Below are 17,052 nucleotides of genomic sequence, written 5' to 3'. Positions count from 1 at the left end.
TCAAATGCGTGCTGAAACACAAACCTCGATTAAACCCCGCACGGGCGAAGGGACGCTTGTTAGGAACTTTTTTTTTTTTTTCATTTTTTTCTCTCCAAATCCCAACCCCAAAGCTGTATGTCTCGGATGAACAGGGAGTAAGCGTAATGAACTGAATAGAGCAGCGAGGGAGAATGGTGGGATACGGGAAGCCTTTCATCCGATGCCTGAGTTTGGAGAGGTGGGAACCTTGATGGACGCTCGGAGGAGGCCATCCCATAGGCCACTGAGGCCTCACCTGGGGAGCGACTGCAGCACGCACCAGAATCTTGGCAGTTTGTGTAATTAAAATGCTAAATATTTTATAAGGACAATGCAAGCAAGATTTCACCGGCACCGCACTCTGTGCCAAAAGTGATTAAATACAAACCAAAAACGCACGCGTGCTTTCTCCCTGGGAAGCCGAGTGCTGCGTCCTCCCTCCGAAAGCCTGGAAGGCAGGCGCCGTGTGCTTGCCTCGTGGCTGAGTGGGTTACTAGCAGCAGGAATTAGAACATTCTACAAGAAAGACAGACAGAAACCAAAAACCCCAAACCTTTCCGATCGCTGGTCTGCCCACCGTCTCCAGGAGTAGAAGCCACGGTGTGAACACTGCAATAATGAGAGAACATCTCTAGATCTTGGGAGGGGCCCAGATTGGTTAGAACACAAAAATAATTCCCCATAAAAGAGAGTGAAAAATTGCACTTCATCAAGATTACAATGTTCAGATGAACAGATAAAGAATACAGGTGTACACACCACAATGGAATACAACTTAGCCATAAAAATGATGTAATCTTGCTATGGGCATCAACAAGGGTGAACCTGCAGGTCAGCCTGTTCCTGTGAAATAAGCCAGGCATCCATTCAAAGACTGTGTAATCTCACTTACAGGAGGACTCTGGGAAAGCTGCTCTCATGGAAGTAGAGAGTATGATGGTGGTGACAGAGCCCAGGGGCTCTGGGGGACGGTGGGACAGGGAGAGGCAGCCAAAGAAGGCATCATTAGGGTTGGCAGGAGGGTCGCTCTGTTCTACAACAAGGTGACTATAGTTAGCACCAGTATACTGCACCCTTGAGCCGCGTGCAGAGGCTTGAGGGCGGCGCTCTCACCACGCGCATGGCAGCCATGTGAGGTAGTGCATTTGTTGCGATACGCACAGAGGTCCCTGTCACCCACAGGAGATGCGTTCTAGAACCCCTCACCAATGCCTGAAACCACAATGGGACTGAAGCCTACATATGCCAAGTCCTTCCCTATACACACACACCTGGGATAAAGTTTACTTTATAAATTAGGCACAGTAGAGACGAACAATACCCAGTCACACAATAGGACAATCATACGCACGCCCTGTCACGTAGCTGCTGGCACCAGCGCTCCTGAGCGCCGGGCCCATTACTAAGTAAAAGCAGTGTTCCTTGAGCGGAAATCTGCAACACTTGATGGCTGGTGAGCTGATGTCCGAGACCACTGCTGAGTGACCCGGGCAGGCAGTGTGTGCACCATGGGTATATCACAGGGAGGACTCACGCCCAGTGCATCACACCACTCAGAATTGCTTGTTTCTGGAATTTTCCGACTTCAGTTGGCTACAGGTGACTAAAACCACAGAAAGTGAGACCAGGGATAAAGGGAGACTACGGTACGCATGTTAACATGTCATGCTGTGCATGGGTCAAACATGCCTCATTGTCTGTCAATATCTTTAAAACAAGACTAAAAACTCATTGAAAGAAACCATGGTGGAAATAAAAAGGGACGCACAGCATAGGAGAAAATATTCACAAATCATATTTGCACATCTGCAATATATAAAGAACTCTTTTGAATCAATAACCAAAAAATCCATATTTTTAAATGGGCAAATAAAGCAGAAACAGCCCCCCTCCCAAAATAGCCAAGAGATTTGAGCAGAAAATTCCTAAGAGAAGATTTATGAAAGACCAATAGGAATATGAAAAAGTACTCAGCAGTATTATTCATCAGGGAAAAAAAATTAGAACCGCAAGAGGATTCCACCAACATCCGCCAGAATGGTTGAACTAAAAAAGCGGTGGAGAGCTCTTACTGCGACCAGGGTCGCCTCCAAGCCAGCCAGTGGCCGTGTCTGGCTCCCAGCACCTTGAACATCTCTGTTTCGCTCCACTCATCTAGCTTCCTACCGTGGCCACCCTCCCTTCTTCCTCGCCCAGCTCCTGACCCCAGCCCCTTCCCTCTGTTCCCCACTGGGCTGCAGACTTGGCCAGACCCCTCCCTGTCTTGCACCCTTTGCCAGCTCCCTGCACCTGCCCGGTACAAGACACCTCCTTCCCTCCCCTGCTAAGACTCTCCAGAGTCTCCACCCTCATGGCCCCACCTCAGGAGTCCACGTCCTGGGGTCTTGTGGGGCCCAGCTCTCCAGGTATATACCCTTGGAGGCTTCTCCACTCCAGCCGGGGAAGAGGTCGCACTTCCTCCTGCCCCAGGGACTTTGCACATGCTCATCCTTTCATCAGCCACACTGTACTCCTTTCTTTGTCTACTCAACTCCTACTCGTGCTCCTCACTTCTGCTTAGTGGTCAGTCAGGGAGGCTAACCCTGTGCCCTCCCTGACCCAGACCCCTGTCTTTATTCTCAAAATACACTCGCCTCACCTTGCAGTGCTTCTGCCAGCCGTCATGCACAAGGGCTTTCCCTCTGCCTCTCCCCTCCCTGTAGGCAGGGGCCACACCTATGTCAGGGCGTCCAGCAGCACCAGGTGCTCTGTGAGCATGGCTGGAGGGAAAGGATGGCTTGGTCGGGTGCTAGGCTCAGCGCTAGACTGCCCTGCTCCAAAGTCCAGCTCACCCACTTCCCAGCTGTGTGACCTGCGGCAAGTGGCTTGACTTCTCGGTGCAGAGCTGGGATGAGCGTGAGAAGAGAAGCCTGAGAGGTAAAATGCAAGGGAGAATTCGCTCTAGGGCCCACCCTCATCCTGTCTCTGTGCCTCCGTTGCCTGGTAAGGATTCAAATGAATGCAAGGCCCTTTGTCCAATTCCTGGCACCGCCCGTATCGTGTGTGAGCATGTGTCACCCTCATTTGTCAGGCGACTCACGGCCTCCTTCATGCCCTTTCTGCCACCACTTCCCCCCTCCCAGCTCAGTCTCGCCTCTACTCCCTCAGACCCCACCGTCACTGTCTCCTTGGAGAAATCAGCACTGGTCGTGACGCCTTCCGGTTTGCACAGGAGACACACTCTCTGCTTTGCGAACATCTGAACTGGGCACCTCCTGCCGAAGGCCAGGCAGGCCCCAGCTCAGGGGGGCCTCCCCCTCCCTGAAACCTGGCGGAGTGGGTGCTGACTTGTCATTCTTGCTCAGGGTCAGCCCCCGACACCTCCACAAAGCTCCCGGAGCACAAGGAATGCTGACTCCTGTGCGGGCATCAGGATTTGAGAGTGGGGTGTTGGGCTGTACACCGCAGCATCGCACCTGCACTTGGGAGACCCCGACGCACCGGCAGGTGCCTCTGAGCTTGAGCGAACAGCAAGGCTCACTCGCATGCACACACACACATACACACACACACTCCTCCAGAGGGAGGGGAAACCCAAGGTTCTTATACTACTGGGAAGTTTATATATACAAGGGTACTTTAACAATTTCACAGGGGATCGGCATTGTGGCATGGTGGGTTAAGCTGCCACTTGAGATGCCAGCATCCCGTATTGGAGCACTGGCTCCAGTCTCAGCTGCTTCTCTTTCAATCCAGCTCCTTGCTAACGCGCCTGGAAAAGCTGCGCAGGATTGCCCATTCCCCAGGCCCCTGTGAGAGATTCAGATGAACTCCAGGCCCCTGGCTTTGACCCTGTCCTGGCAGTTGCAGTCATATGGGGAGTGAACCAGCAGGTGAAAGATCTTTCTGTCTCTCTCTCTCTCTCTCTCTTTTCTTGTGTCTCTTTTTCCGTGTGTGTGTGTGTGTGTGTGTGTGTGTGTGTGTCTTTGTCACTCTTTCAAACAAATCTTTTTTAAAAGGGACCGAGGAGCTTCTTTTAGTGCCCTCCAAATTGGAAATCCACGCATAGCTTTTTCAGCATCCATGTTTTCCATGAGCTTATTGAAGACCCTGGTACAAGTGGCACCCAAGTCCCCCTAGGCACCCAACCCTGCCCTTCCGGTGTTGGCTGGCTTAACTGTCTGGAAACAGCACATGATCGGCCGCCCAGCTCACTGGGACCTGAGCCTGTTTCTCCTTCTGTTTGCCACTCCTGGGCTCTGCCCCATCCGCCACCAGCCACTCGTGCCCATGGGAAACACCCAGTATTCCAGGTCCCCACTCCCCTTGACCACCCTGGGGGTGGGGGTTCAGCCCCTCCCTAAGCCAACTGCCCTCACCCCCACTTCCGCATGCCCAGCCCTGGCTAGACTTCTCCCAGGGCATGTGGCCGGCCACGAGGGCGTGGCGGTCAGGGGGAGCGCGTTCTCCAAGCCTGGGGCTGCATGCCCGGACTCGTGCCCCACCGACAGTCGTCATCTCCCACACTTGGCAACAATGCGTGTCTTTGTCTGGTCGGGGAGCCAATCCATCAGAAGACCCAGCTCTGTGACTCACGCCCCGGTGCTGTCAGCTCACGCTGTGGGAACCCAAGCGGCTTCCAAATGTTTCAGCAGAAGCCGCTCCAGTTTTTGTCTTCCTCCTGCTCTTCCACCGCTTTCCCTCCGTGGGAGAAACTGAGGACAAGAAGCCCCCTCACCTCCCCCGCCTCCCAGATCTCCTTGAATATATGAAAGGAACTACTTCAGATGGCTGATAATTCAACCAGCAAACCAGGGCCTGATGCAGCCATGGCACCACCGCCATCTTGGTAATAGGAACCTTGATTCTTTCTGACCTCTCTCTCTTTAAAATTTTTTTTCTTTCATTATTTGAGAGGCAAAGGGAGAGCCCGAGAGAGTGGGAGCTCTCAGTTACTGGTTCATTCCAAATGCCCACAACAGCTGGGCCTCGCCGGGCTGAAACTGGGAGCTGGGAGCGCAATCCAGGTCTCTCACTGTGGAAGCAGGAACCCAGTGACTTGAACCATCACCTGCTGCCTCCCAGCATCTGGGTTAACTGAGAGCTGGAGTCAGGAGCCAGAAGAAGGAGGGGGCTGTGGGGTCTTAACATCTAGGCCCCCTCCTCTTAGTCTGCATCACTGCCTCTGGCCCTTGCAAGGGGAGAGAGTGAAACAGTCCAGAATCTGTCAGTCCCCCGCAGACGAGCTGAGAGCAGCCTAGAACGACAGACAATGGCCTGTTGTGCCGTCTGCGGTGCATCCCTGTCGCAGGGATGGTTTTATTCAAATCGATACTCAGGACGTCTGGAAATAGAGACGGTGAGGACAGAAGCCGACACACGGCATGCCGTGCGAGAGCCTTCTCGATAAATATGCAGGAGTGTCACTGCCACAGAATCTATTGCTCCCCTGAAGTCAGCATAGATATGTGAGGTACTTAAGCATGCCTGCTGCATGCATATTGGCAGTTTGTCAGTGTGCTGGCAACAGGAATCGAATTCACAACTGCTTGGGGTTTGGCTGGTGTCGGTTTTCAGGATACTAATCTAGGAAATTGCTAAATCTGTTTAATTCTTTGGAATTGAAATTAGACACATGTTTCCCCGAATGAATCACAAGTGATTCTGGAAACTTCCTCCCCACCTTTGCCCCACCCTTTCCACCAGTCCCTGGGCTTCCTGTGGCTTTCTCTCTCTCTCTCCCCAAAGCCTGGCCTGTTTTTGGTGGGTGCCTTGTGTTTCTTTCATCTGATCACACCTCCTCCAGTCCTCTGAATTTCTTTCCAGGGTCAATTGCCCTCTCTCCTTTTCCCCATCAGAGTTGTTCCGATGGTGTTGACTCCACTCCCAGGCTGAGTTTTGATCTGGCTGATCAGATAATCACAGAGGAAGCAGAATCCAGGAGTGGGCAGGAACTGACCATGAGTCGCTGGATCAAGCCATGGCTGAATGGAGGTGTCTTAGTGATTTTATGAAACAACTTGAGTTTGCTTCCTGTCCCAGCTGCTAAACACCTAACATGCCCTACATCCCAGGAATCTAGGCGCTGCAGTCTTCCCAGTGTCTATGCTCCACAGAGGAGTGATCTGGATGGCTCTGTAGGAAAACAAGTCTTGATTTTAAAAGGTTAATGGAATTTGCGTGCCGGCTGAGGGAGCTGGATCTGTCATCAGCTTCCCCGAAGTTGATCTCACTCACCTGAGGCCTCCGGGCAGCTTCTCCATTGTCCCACCCCATGCAGAGGTGGAGCATCAGCTTTCTCACTAGGCCTTGGTCTTACTCAGCTCTGGGTTCCACTAGTTGGGCTCTGCCTGGCACAGAGGATGAGTGATATGAGGCTGTTGCAGAGAAAATGCTGGATGTATCAACTAGGGACAGCTTCCCCGGGCCTCTGGAAAATGGGCCTTGTTTAGGGAGGTCTTCCAAGTCTCTTCCCAATTCTTTTTTTTTTTTTTAAGATTTATTTTATTTATTTGAAAGAGCTACAGAGAGAGGTAGAGACAGAGAGTGAGGTCTTCCATCCGATGGTTCAGTCTCCAAATGGCCGCAACGGCCGGAGCTGCATGGATCTGAAGCCAGGACCCAGGAGCTTCTTCCAGGTCTCCCACGTGGGTGCAGGGCCCCAAGGACCTGGGCCATCTTCTACTGCTTTCCCAGGCCACAGCAGAGAGATGGATCAGAAGAGGAGCAGCCCGGACTCAAACCGGCGTCCATATGTGATGCCGGCGCCTCAGGCCAGGGCGTTAACCCGCTGCGCCACAGCGCTGGCCCCATCTCTTCCCAATTCTGTGGAGGACAGGTGGAGAACCTCATGGCTAATGGGGCAGAAAGCAACCTGGCAAAGCAGAACAACCACCAGTCTCGTCTATGCAGCTGAGATGGAGCTAAAACTTAAACTCGGATTTTTTGAGCCCATTGCGATGCTGTGTCCACTTTCGGGATTTTGCATGAGAAAAGACGACCTTCCTTTTAGAAAAGCCACTACTCCTTGGATCCCTCTTCTCATGCATGCATCGTGCATTGGCATTATTTCTAAGGGGTGGGAATGAGGCTGTGGGTAGGATTCGGTTTGATACGCTGCGTGTCATTGAAGAGTTTCAGCTCTCTCAGCCACAGAGCAATTCCAAAACTCCCACACGCTAGATGCACATCTCTCGGGCGAAGTGAGTGTCTGAGCCTCTTGTTAGGGTTACGATCACAATCACAGCACATAATCGCTTTGCTGTTCTGTTGTCTGTACATCCTTGGGTTTCCGCTCCCAGCAATCAGGTTTCCTGCTGCCCCTAGAGCATCTCGCCAGCACGCTGGTTCAAAATGGCAGCACGCAATGAGCCTTGAGGTGGTGCTACGCTGCTGTAGCAGATGTGACACTTGTCAAATAACATGCGCGCCCCCTCAGTAGCTCCCGGTGACTCCAGCTTGAAAGGATAGGTTAAGGGACCATCATCCTCTGACGGGAGCTACCTTGTCTGTTAAATGGTTTTCACTGAAACAATCAGAGCTCCATATACAGCTGCCAAATGCAGGAAGGGATGAAGCAGGCGAAGTGCTGGGGGTTTATATTCAATCTAGCTTGGGTTGCTACAGCTACAGGCAGCCAAACGCAGGGTTCTGGAAATTTCTCTGAGAATCCCAATGTGAATGCATAAGGGAAGAGAAAGCTGTGCAGCTGGCAGAGCCAGGCCACCCTGACCTCAGCACCAGGGGCGTCTGTGCTTCCAATGTGTCTACTCTGAGCACCTGCTTCTGACTCCCTCTGTCTCCTGCACCTGCAGCAGATCTCATCTTCCCAGGTAAGGACGAAGCTCTAGGGCTGGCACTGTGGCAGAGCAGGTTAAGCTGTTGTTGGGGAGCTGGGGTGGAGCACTGATTTGAGTCCTAGCTGCTCCTCTTCCCATCCAGCTGCTGTCAGTCTGCCTTGGGAAGCAGAGGTTGATGACCCAAGTACTCACTTGGGAGACCCAGATGGGGTTCCTGGCTCCCTCCTTCAGCCTGGCCCATTCCTGGATCTTGTAGCCATTTGGGGAGTGAACCAGCAGACAGAAAAGATTGTTCTCTCAATACCTCTCCCAATAAATCATTTTAAGAGAGAGAGAGAGAGAGAAATGCCACGAAGGCAGGGAGCTTTGGCCTTTTTTGTTAACTGTCACTACTTCAGTGTGGATACCCATATAAATTTTCCGAGTAGAATCACTCATGACAGGTACAAGACTCCTGTGGGTGCTTCCAGTCCTGGAAAGCAACAATGTAATGCACAAGAACTAATTATGGGGCCGGCGCCGCGGCTCACTCGGCTAATCCTCCGCCTTGTGGCGCCAGCACACCGGGTTCTAGTCCCGGTCGGGGCGCCGGATTCTGTCCCGGTTGCCCCTCTTCCAGTCCAGCTCTCTGCTGTGGCCAGGGAGTGCAGTGGAGGATGGCCCAAGTCCTTGGGCCCTGCACCCCATGGGAGACCAGGAGAAGCACCTGGCTCCTGGCTTTGGATCAGCGCGGTGCACCGGCCACAGCGCGCCAGCCACGGCGGCCATTGGAGGGTGAACCAACGGCAAAGGAAGACCTTTCTCTCTGTCTCTCTCACTGTCCACTCTGCCTGTCAGAAAAAAAAAAAAAAGAACTAATTATGGAATGCTTCTGGAGACTAGTAGGTTTCCTCTGCAGGTACAGCTCAGTTTCGGATGTAGATTTCCAGACTTGAAACTCTGCTATCATTGATCCCGGAGGAGCTCACACTCTTCAACAACACATCAATGAGATGATTGCCCCAACCCTTCTGACCACACTCTGTGCATGGATGGCTTGTGGTCTGGGTGTTCATGGTTCATCCCCATTTGTGGATCTTGCCAACTTTGTACTTAAAATACAAGTAAATTAGTTCCCAAATTTAAAAAGTAGATTTTATATTAAAATGTGAGTTTCCAGGCTTTCCCTCCCACTTTCCTGCAGGGCGACAGCTGATAGGGGCTGAGAAGTGATGGCCCCCGGAGATGTAGCAGGTGGTCCGCAAATGCCACAGTGATCTCCCGGCTCACTCTACTTGCTCTCAAAACGCACCTGCCCCCAAAGACTCTCAGGTTTGCCACAGCGAGACCGAGGGTGCCACGGAAGGAGATGAGGCCTGTTTAATTCTGTCCATGTGAGTTTCCGGTATAGAATGGCCCAGAGAAACGTCTCAGGACTTTGATCATTTTGGTAAAAGGCAAACATTTTGTATATGTTAAGGGAAGAGCAAGCAAACATGCATCATTTCAGGCACAAATGACATTCAATTTTCAATAGGAGCAAGTCTGAAAATGTTAAAATGGGGGCTGGTGTTGTGGCACAAGGCTTAAGCTGCCACTTGCAACACAAGCATTCATAGAAGGTGCCAGTTCAAGCCCTGGGTGCTCCTCTTCTGACCCAGCTCCCTGCCAAGGCACCTGGGAAAGCAGCAAATGATGGCTCACATACTTGGGCTGCTGCCATCTGACTGGGAGACCAGGACAGAGCAAATCTTCCTTAGAGCTCCTGAAGGTCACAGCCAATGTGGCTCCCAGAGCAGGTTCTGAATGGCAATGAAGTTGGTTTCTTTAATAAACGGATGCCTCCTGGAACCAATTTGAAGATACTTTTTCAAACAGATTGAATGCCCTTCTTATTATTTTTGGATAGAATTTGGTTTTGCCAGTTGTGGTTCAGCCTACCTTGTTCTGTGTTTGGTTTTGCTTTGTTTTTCATCTTCAAAATCACAGCCCTTGTCAATGACAGGGGCCGACCCACGACCACATGGGGTTCAGTGTCAGGTTGCAGAGTTCAGATGAAAGGGGCTGCAGGAGCTCAGCACTAGTGCGAGACCGGAGTCATCCGGAGTTTAGGGGGAATTCTCCAGGAGCAAGGTGTGGGGTCCTGAATGGCCAGGATGGCCCAGGGTTGCACCAGCCAGGAGGACAACAGGGAGAGGAAGGAACAGCTGGGTGTCGGCACTCAGCCTGGCAGGCGTTCGGAAGCAGTGCTAAGTTTCAAGGGCCTGAACCCTGGAGTCAGACTCTTGGTGTTCGGATCTCGCTTTGCTCCTTACCGTGTCAGCTTGGGCCAGTACTTAGCTCTTCTGATCACCAATTTCCTTATGGGAAAACAGTCCCTGCTCCATAGGTGGTTGTGATGATTAAGTGGGTCTAAAGGTGTGCGTTACGTTTAAAAGTGCATGGACTGACATATCTGGACTGTTAAGAACTTGCACCTTCAGCAGGGCCGCCTGGGCAGGGAGTTGGCGTGGAGGGCAGATTTGTCCCGGGAGCAGCTGCAGAATCAAGCCTCACGCGGCTGTCTGGGACCCTGGGATCTGGGCCTCCATGTGCATGGCTCCCTCTGAGACGCAGGGAGGAACTTGCCCCAGCTGTGCTGCAGGGGAGGATCTGTCACTTCCCAGAAGACAGGGACCTCTTCTTAGAGTCTCCTGTGCCTACAATGGGATAAACACTCAGTGCACATAACTCACCCAAGTCAGCCACCTGCCATATAATGATGTTTTTTGCATGACAGCGGTCCCATAAGTGGTCCCATAGAGCGGAAAGATGTCCATCACCTCGGATTGTCACAGTGCTTTTTCTGTGTTTAAATGTGCTTAAATACAGGGCTGGCACTGCGGCATGGTAGGCTAAGTCTCTGCCTGTGGGGCTGGCATCCTATATGGGCACCAATTCGAGTCCCAGTTGCCCCACTTCCAATCCAGCTCTCTGCTATGGCCTGAGAAAGCAGTAAAAGATGGCCCAAGTGGTTGGGTCCTAGCACCCACGTGAGAGACCTGGAAGAAGCTCCTGGCTCCTGGCTTCAGAACAGCGCAGCTCCGACATTGTGGCCACTTGGGGAGTGAACCAGCTGATAGAGGACCTCTCTGTCTCTTCTTTCTCTGAATGTGACTCTGCCTGTCAAATAAATAAATAAATGATTTTTAAAAAAAATATATGCTTAGATGCACAAATACTTACCATTGTGCTATACCCCCCTACAGTGTTTAGAACTGTAACGTGCCTGGGAACAAAAGACAATACCACATGAGCTATACCATCTGCCCTTGGGGAGTAGATGCCCCGAAGTTCACATAGTGGCTTCCCAGGGCACGCCCCCATCAGTAAGCGGCAAGTGAGCTGGTCCTGGTATCTGCTAGTTGAGTCACCTGAGGGAGTCTAGTCCTGCCAGAGATGAATTTGATCAAACTTTTCAAGAAAACACAGGAACCGCAATTCTTGGGTTAGACATTCCAAGGCTTTTAAAAAATACAAACAGATCAAATAAAACACACGCTGAAGCTGCGTTCGGTCAGCACATGATTGACTTGGAACCTCCAGGCTAATTCTTGCCACCCGGCCTTTTCGCTTCAGGGCCTGCAGGGATGCTCAGCGCCTGGATCCTTGTGCTGGGCTCACACACAGGGAACCGGCCCTCTCCGGGAGCAGTCCGCACTGGTGAATGAGGACAGCTGGTGGCCTCAGCTCCCCCACCCCTCAAAGGGTTACCCTGGCTCCCAGTGTTGCCAGCAGCATGGTGGCCAGGTTTGACGCTTTATTAGCTGCCTTCTTTGCCTAGTCTTGCTCCTCTTTCACTACCCTATTTCCTAGGCCTACTGCCGTCAACCTGCACCTGCACGCATGCCTTGAGACCTGCTTCTGGACAACACAAGCTGAAAGAAATCTCTGGGGCACCTGTCACCTGGGAAAAGTGGGTCTTCCAGGGTATCCCCATGGATGGCACTGGCCACACATTGCCATGTGGACTGGATTTAGGTGCTAAGGACCTCTTTGGCACCAAAATAAGGTTTCAGGATCTATTGAAGTTTTCAGACAATTGCTCAGAATTTTGGAGTGAGGATGGGGGAGGGAGATCCTCTGGTTTCAGTGCATTCATTTGCATTTAAATTTAAAGTTCAAATTAAGGCTTTTAGAAACTTCTAATTTCTATTTAATTATAAGAATTTCACCGCAGGGTATCTATCTGATTTAAAGGAATAATTAAAATTAAGGATCGCTGCACTGATTTGCCACAGTGGATGTCTGTCCTTCAGAATGTTAAACAACAGCAAACGATTTGTGGCTGGAGGTGCTCTATATGCAAATTCCCCCAAGAATAGAATTCGGGGATAGAGAAATTTAGATCATGAAAATCACAGCGCAAGTTTGAACATCAGTGCCGAATAAATGCTTCCGTTGTTACCATTACTTCTCTTAATAGCCTCAATTAAGTGATTTAAAATAGGACAATAGATAAGCAAGATCAATTAATTTTTTAAGATGATCAAAGGAATGTGGTTCAGCATTGTAAACACTGCGAATGTGATAATGGTTTTATCAGACAGGAGAAATAACTTGAAGTGGTTGACGCCTGATTCATTCACGCTCAGAGGGGTTTTATTTGTGATGAATCAGATTGTCTTTTGTAATGGGGAGAGTTTTAGGATGTAGCCCATTAATTTTGAGAAAAAAAGTAATTCGGATATTAAAATAGATGCTATTCTCGGCTGGTTGTATGTCAACCATAATAAGTGATAACAACAATCAAAATATCCCCATCGGATCACCTGTTGGAAGGAGGCTTTGGGAAGGGCTGGGGAGCTGCCAGGGGCAGTAACCTTGATCCCCCTGAGCGTCAGCCTCAGCTTCCATGTCCGAGGTCTGGGCTGGAGGCCAAGTGGAAGACCCAGAGTCAGCCTGTGCCTTTCTGCTCAGACGAAGGAAGCGCCATTGGGAGGCTGAGGGCGGCACAGGGAAGGCAAGCGTCATTCTTGAAAGGCTACGTTTACTGCACTGCGCACTGGGATGAAGTTTTATCCAATTATTTATACCCCTCCGGCTTTCAAAAAGGAATTAAGATAGTTGCCCCGCAAACAGGGACAGAAACAGTAAGAGAACAAATCTGAGTGATAGCGAGTGGTGGGTAATGGTGGCTCAAGCTGCCAAGCCAAGGGACCATGTTTGCAACTAAAACCGAATTTTGGGTTTGAGCTTCCTGGCAATCAAAGCAAAAAGGGAAGCATGATAAGCTGTTATCTCTTATTTAAATTTTTTGAAAAGATGACCTTTAATTTCTAGGGGAATTTTTTTGTGTGTGTTTGAGAGTGAGAAAATGAATTTAATCACAGAGTTCATTTTAAAAACTAGAAGAGATACAAGTGTAAAACACAAAAATTGCTTCTAAGTTATCCTGTCTTATAGCACCTTAGCAAGTTGTGAGGAGGCACCTGCCTTAGGCTGTCACTCTGAAAGATCCACAGTATTGCCACCGTGTAATGGTCCACCGACAGTGTGAGTTGGTGCGGTGTCTAATGACCACCGATGAATCTAGACTTGGCAAGAATCGAATTGAATGATCAGACTTTGGCTTCACAACTTTCAGGGGCACATCAGTGAATCTGAGGAGAGAGAATGCGAGAGAGTGGCAAACAGGGGCTGTCCCTGGGACCAACAGGTGGCTTCCTGGCAGGCAGCTGTCTGGGTGAGCCCTGGTTGGATTTCTCCACGGCTACGAGGCAAATGCTCCACTTGCTACGTGGCTCATGGGTTGGTGCCTGTCCTGCATTAGCACAGCTCTTGGGGTTACTGGAAGAACCTTGGCAGGCTCTCTGGTTAATCAGACCGTCATGTGCTCGTCTTTGCCTGCCGTAATTCCATGGCTAAATCTCCTGTGGCTCTAGAATCTAATGGCCAAAAGGTGCAGCTAGGGACCGACTCCTACGGGAAAATCGGAGGGAGAGGAAAGCTCTTGAAATCGGCTGTTGTTTGAGATTCCTGGATATGCCAAGGAACTCCCCTGCCCAGCAAGGATCAATTCTCCAAGCTTCGTGGTATTTCAAACAGGATACCTGCAAGAACTAGCCATTTTCAACCTTACGTGTCACCCTTCATGGATATGAAACCAAGAGCTTGGATTAGTTTTGGGAGACAAATTTGGGTGCAAATCCTTTTTTTTTTTTTCTGTTTACTGGTTATGAAACCCCAAGCAAGTTAGCTAACTTTGTGGAGTCTCTATTTTCTCATCAGAAAAAGCAGATCTCCAGGAGCTGCTAATCAATCGTAAAGCTTCAGGAACCCAGATGTCCTTGTTCACAGACAGTCCCCAGGTCATGGTTCCATTTTTAAATACGAGACAGACCCTGCTTTAGGTGCTGAGGATACAGACGTCATACAGCTTGATCCCCTGAAGAATTCCGAGACTCCTGGGGAGAGCCAAGACACGGCACGGAGCCTGAAGGCCTGCTGGAAGGAAGGGCTGGCGGGACCCTGCGAAGGGGGCAGTCACCAGCAAGAGGTGACCCAACAGTCAGGGCTGACACCAGAAGAGCTGGCGGGCCGCCTGTTCTGGAGCTGGGGAGCCTTTGTCTGCCAAGGGCAGTTTGGATATTTATAACATCACTCACGGGCCATACAAAATTAGCAATTTGAAAACGAGCCTGCTATCTAGATTTATTGAACTTCAAGTCCCGCCTGTGGTTGGGTGGCAGGGCCAGACCCAGTGGTTTCCCGGGGCGGGCATGCCTCACACCGTCTTAGCGTCCGACCCATGTCCCAGGTACTTACCAGCAGTCACCTGTGAGAGGAAGGAGGCCCATCTGGAGGCCTTTACATGCCCTGGCAGGTTATTCGCAATATGGATGTTGCAAGGTAGACAAGAAAGAACTGCAGAGGTCAAGTAGATTTGAACGCTGCAAAGTCTGCCGCGTCTGCGCAGAGCTCAGCACGGAACTGCAGAGCCAAAGCTTTTCGTTAGCTACTCCTTGCTCCCCTCGAAAAGCACAAAGAAGAGGAATGAGGTACCTACTGCATTCCTGCAAAACAGCTATTAGCCTTGCATTAGGATCCTGTTTACAAGGTAAGTGAGAGGCCATTGCTATGAAGAAGTCCTCCTGGCCCAGTCACCGTGATTTGGCTCGGGGAAGGCGCCCGGCAAGGTGCCCTGGGCTGCTTTGCTGGTCAAGTGCACGGAGCCGCCCTGCCAGCCTTGTGGGTGTGAGTTTGAGTTCTAGTGCTGAACTTCATCAGCAGTGTAATTCCATTTATGCGATTACATAATTAAATTGAGACTTGACTTGTGCTTTTTAAAAGATTATGTGACCAGATGTAGTTTGAACAAAGGCCAGCTTTGAAAAAGGGGCTCTTTGCACACTCCCTTTCTGCTAGGCTGGGGCTCCGTGCCTCCTTGTTTCTCTCTCCTGTTCCCCCCACCCCAGGTATGAGTCAAATCCAGTGAGTGGTTAATAAACTGATGGGATTATAGCATACATACTTTTATCTTAAAATACACTTTCAATGTGTTTGGAAACAAAAATAAAACCTTGTGGAATTCAGATCTCGTAGCAAGCTTGGAAGATCCGCCTTCCCACACCGGGAGAATAATGCGCACGGACATTTCAAATGGCTTTTCATCAAATCAGATTTTGAACAGAAAGTTTTAGGACGAGTCCTGAGTAACCGAATTAGGGATTGGCACACTTCATTCTGAAAGTAAGTCAAGTTCAACAGAATGGAATCTATGTCTACCATAAAGCTACCACTTTTTGAGAAACTCTGTAACTTTGGGGAAATCTATCTCTGGTACTCAGTAATATTAGCATATTTAATTCAGATACATACATTAATCCAGCAGAGAATTTTTATAGTAATTAATTTTATAGACAAAAAAATGCTAATAGTTTTAGATGAAATTCAGCCTTTATCTCAAAGTGCAAGCCTACTCAGACAAAAATCACAAAACAACAGCATACTTAAAGCCTACAGAGAATGTGAACATTCTAATTTTTCTAGTCAGTATAAACTGTTCCTTATAAAATCCCGACAAGTCGATGCATATGCAGCAGCTCCTATTAAGATGCATTAGTGCCATTAGGTAATGAAACTACCGAGGGGTGCTTTCTAGTGCTTCAATTAAGGGTTAAACCACAGACCAAACTCAGCTGGAGCCCAGTCTAGATGCAAACTGTTATCTAAGGGCCCAGTCTCACTTCTGAGTGGATTGCTTCCAGAACACAAAAGCACCACATTAAAATGCTTGTTTTGTCTGAAAGTTTGTTCTTTTCCGTTTTAACCAAAACTGGGGCTTTCCCTAAACTCAGAGAGCAGGGGAGGGCACTCGTGCCCTCCAGCCTCGCCTCCCGCCTGCAACCTAGTACGTGCACAGGACAGAGATGCTGAGTGAACACGAGGACGGTGCCTTGCAGAAATTAACGGGGTCTGACCCAAAGCACTGTGCTCTTTCCTTTGAGATCCTGAAGCTCCTGCTTGCTCCCACTGGAGTCTATTGAAAGTCAATACTGGGGCCAGCGCCCTGGTGCAGCAGGTAGAGCCGCCGCCTGCAGTGCCCGCATCCCATATGGGCGCCGGTTCAAGTCCCAGCTATTCCACTTCTGATCCAGCTCTCTGCTGTGGCCTGGGAGAGCAGTAGAAGATGGCCCAAGTCCTTGGGCCCCTGCACCCACGTGGGAGATCCGGAAGAAGCTCCTGGTTCCTGGCTTCGGATGGGCTCAGCTCCAGCCATTGAGGCCATCTGGGGAGTGAACCAATGGATGGAAGACCTCTCTCTCTCTCTCTCTCTGTAACTCAGCCTTTTAAATAAATAAATAAATCTTTTAAAAAGTCAATATTGGTTTTCATGAAAGAATCCTGAGGGCCTTATAGTTTGCTAATTCTCTCCTCAGCTGTATTTAATTTGCTATTTAACTAGATCTTTGAATTTTAAATGGAAATGAGTCTATTTTTTCATAATACGATGTTATTAATAAGCATTTAATTTATAATTAGAAAATTTATGAGCTGCCTAAATATCCAATAATTATAAATTAACTGAATGATAAAATAAATTACAGTGTGTCTATTTGATAATTATCTAACTACTGAAGTTGAAATTACAGTAATCAAGCAGCAAAAGACAAAACAAAAAATAATAAAAGATATATAAATTACATATATGCTCTTCTTATGAGTATGGGTATAAGTGGCTACATTAGAATAGTTATAGTAGGGGCCGTTGCCGTGGCACACTGGGTTATCC

At 49.6% G+C, this 17,052-nt stretch overlaps 1 long non-coding RNA gene across 1 annotated transcript; it reads left to right on the top strand.

Moving 5' to 3' along the window:
• Window positions 1-14,488: 14,488 nt before the first annotated feature.
• Window positions 14,489-16,638, top strand: LOC149120955 (uncharacterized). The gene is made up of 2 exons (XR_016225001.1): window positions 14,489-14,877; window positions 16,268-16,638. It is a non-coding gene; the product is annotated as an uncharacterized LOC149120955 (long non-coding RNA).
• The last annotated feature ends 414 nt before the right edge of the window (window positions 16,639-17,052 follow it).

The sequence above is a fragment of the Oryctolagus cuniculus genome, chromosome 18 (assembly GCF_051225735.1).
Source record: "Oryctolagus cuniculus isolate XC-2025 breed Fujian yellow rabbit chromosome 18, ASM5122573v1, whole genome shotgun sequence".
In the NCBI taxonomy this organism is placed as follows: domain Eukaryota; kingdom Metazoa; phylum Chordata; class Mammalia; order Lagomorpha; family Leporidae; genus Oryctolagus; species Oryctolagus cuniculus.
The sequence above is the reverse complement of the archived record's forward strand: the minus strand, read 5'-3'. Positions and strand labels throughout refer to the sequence as shown.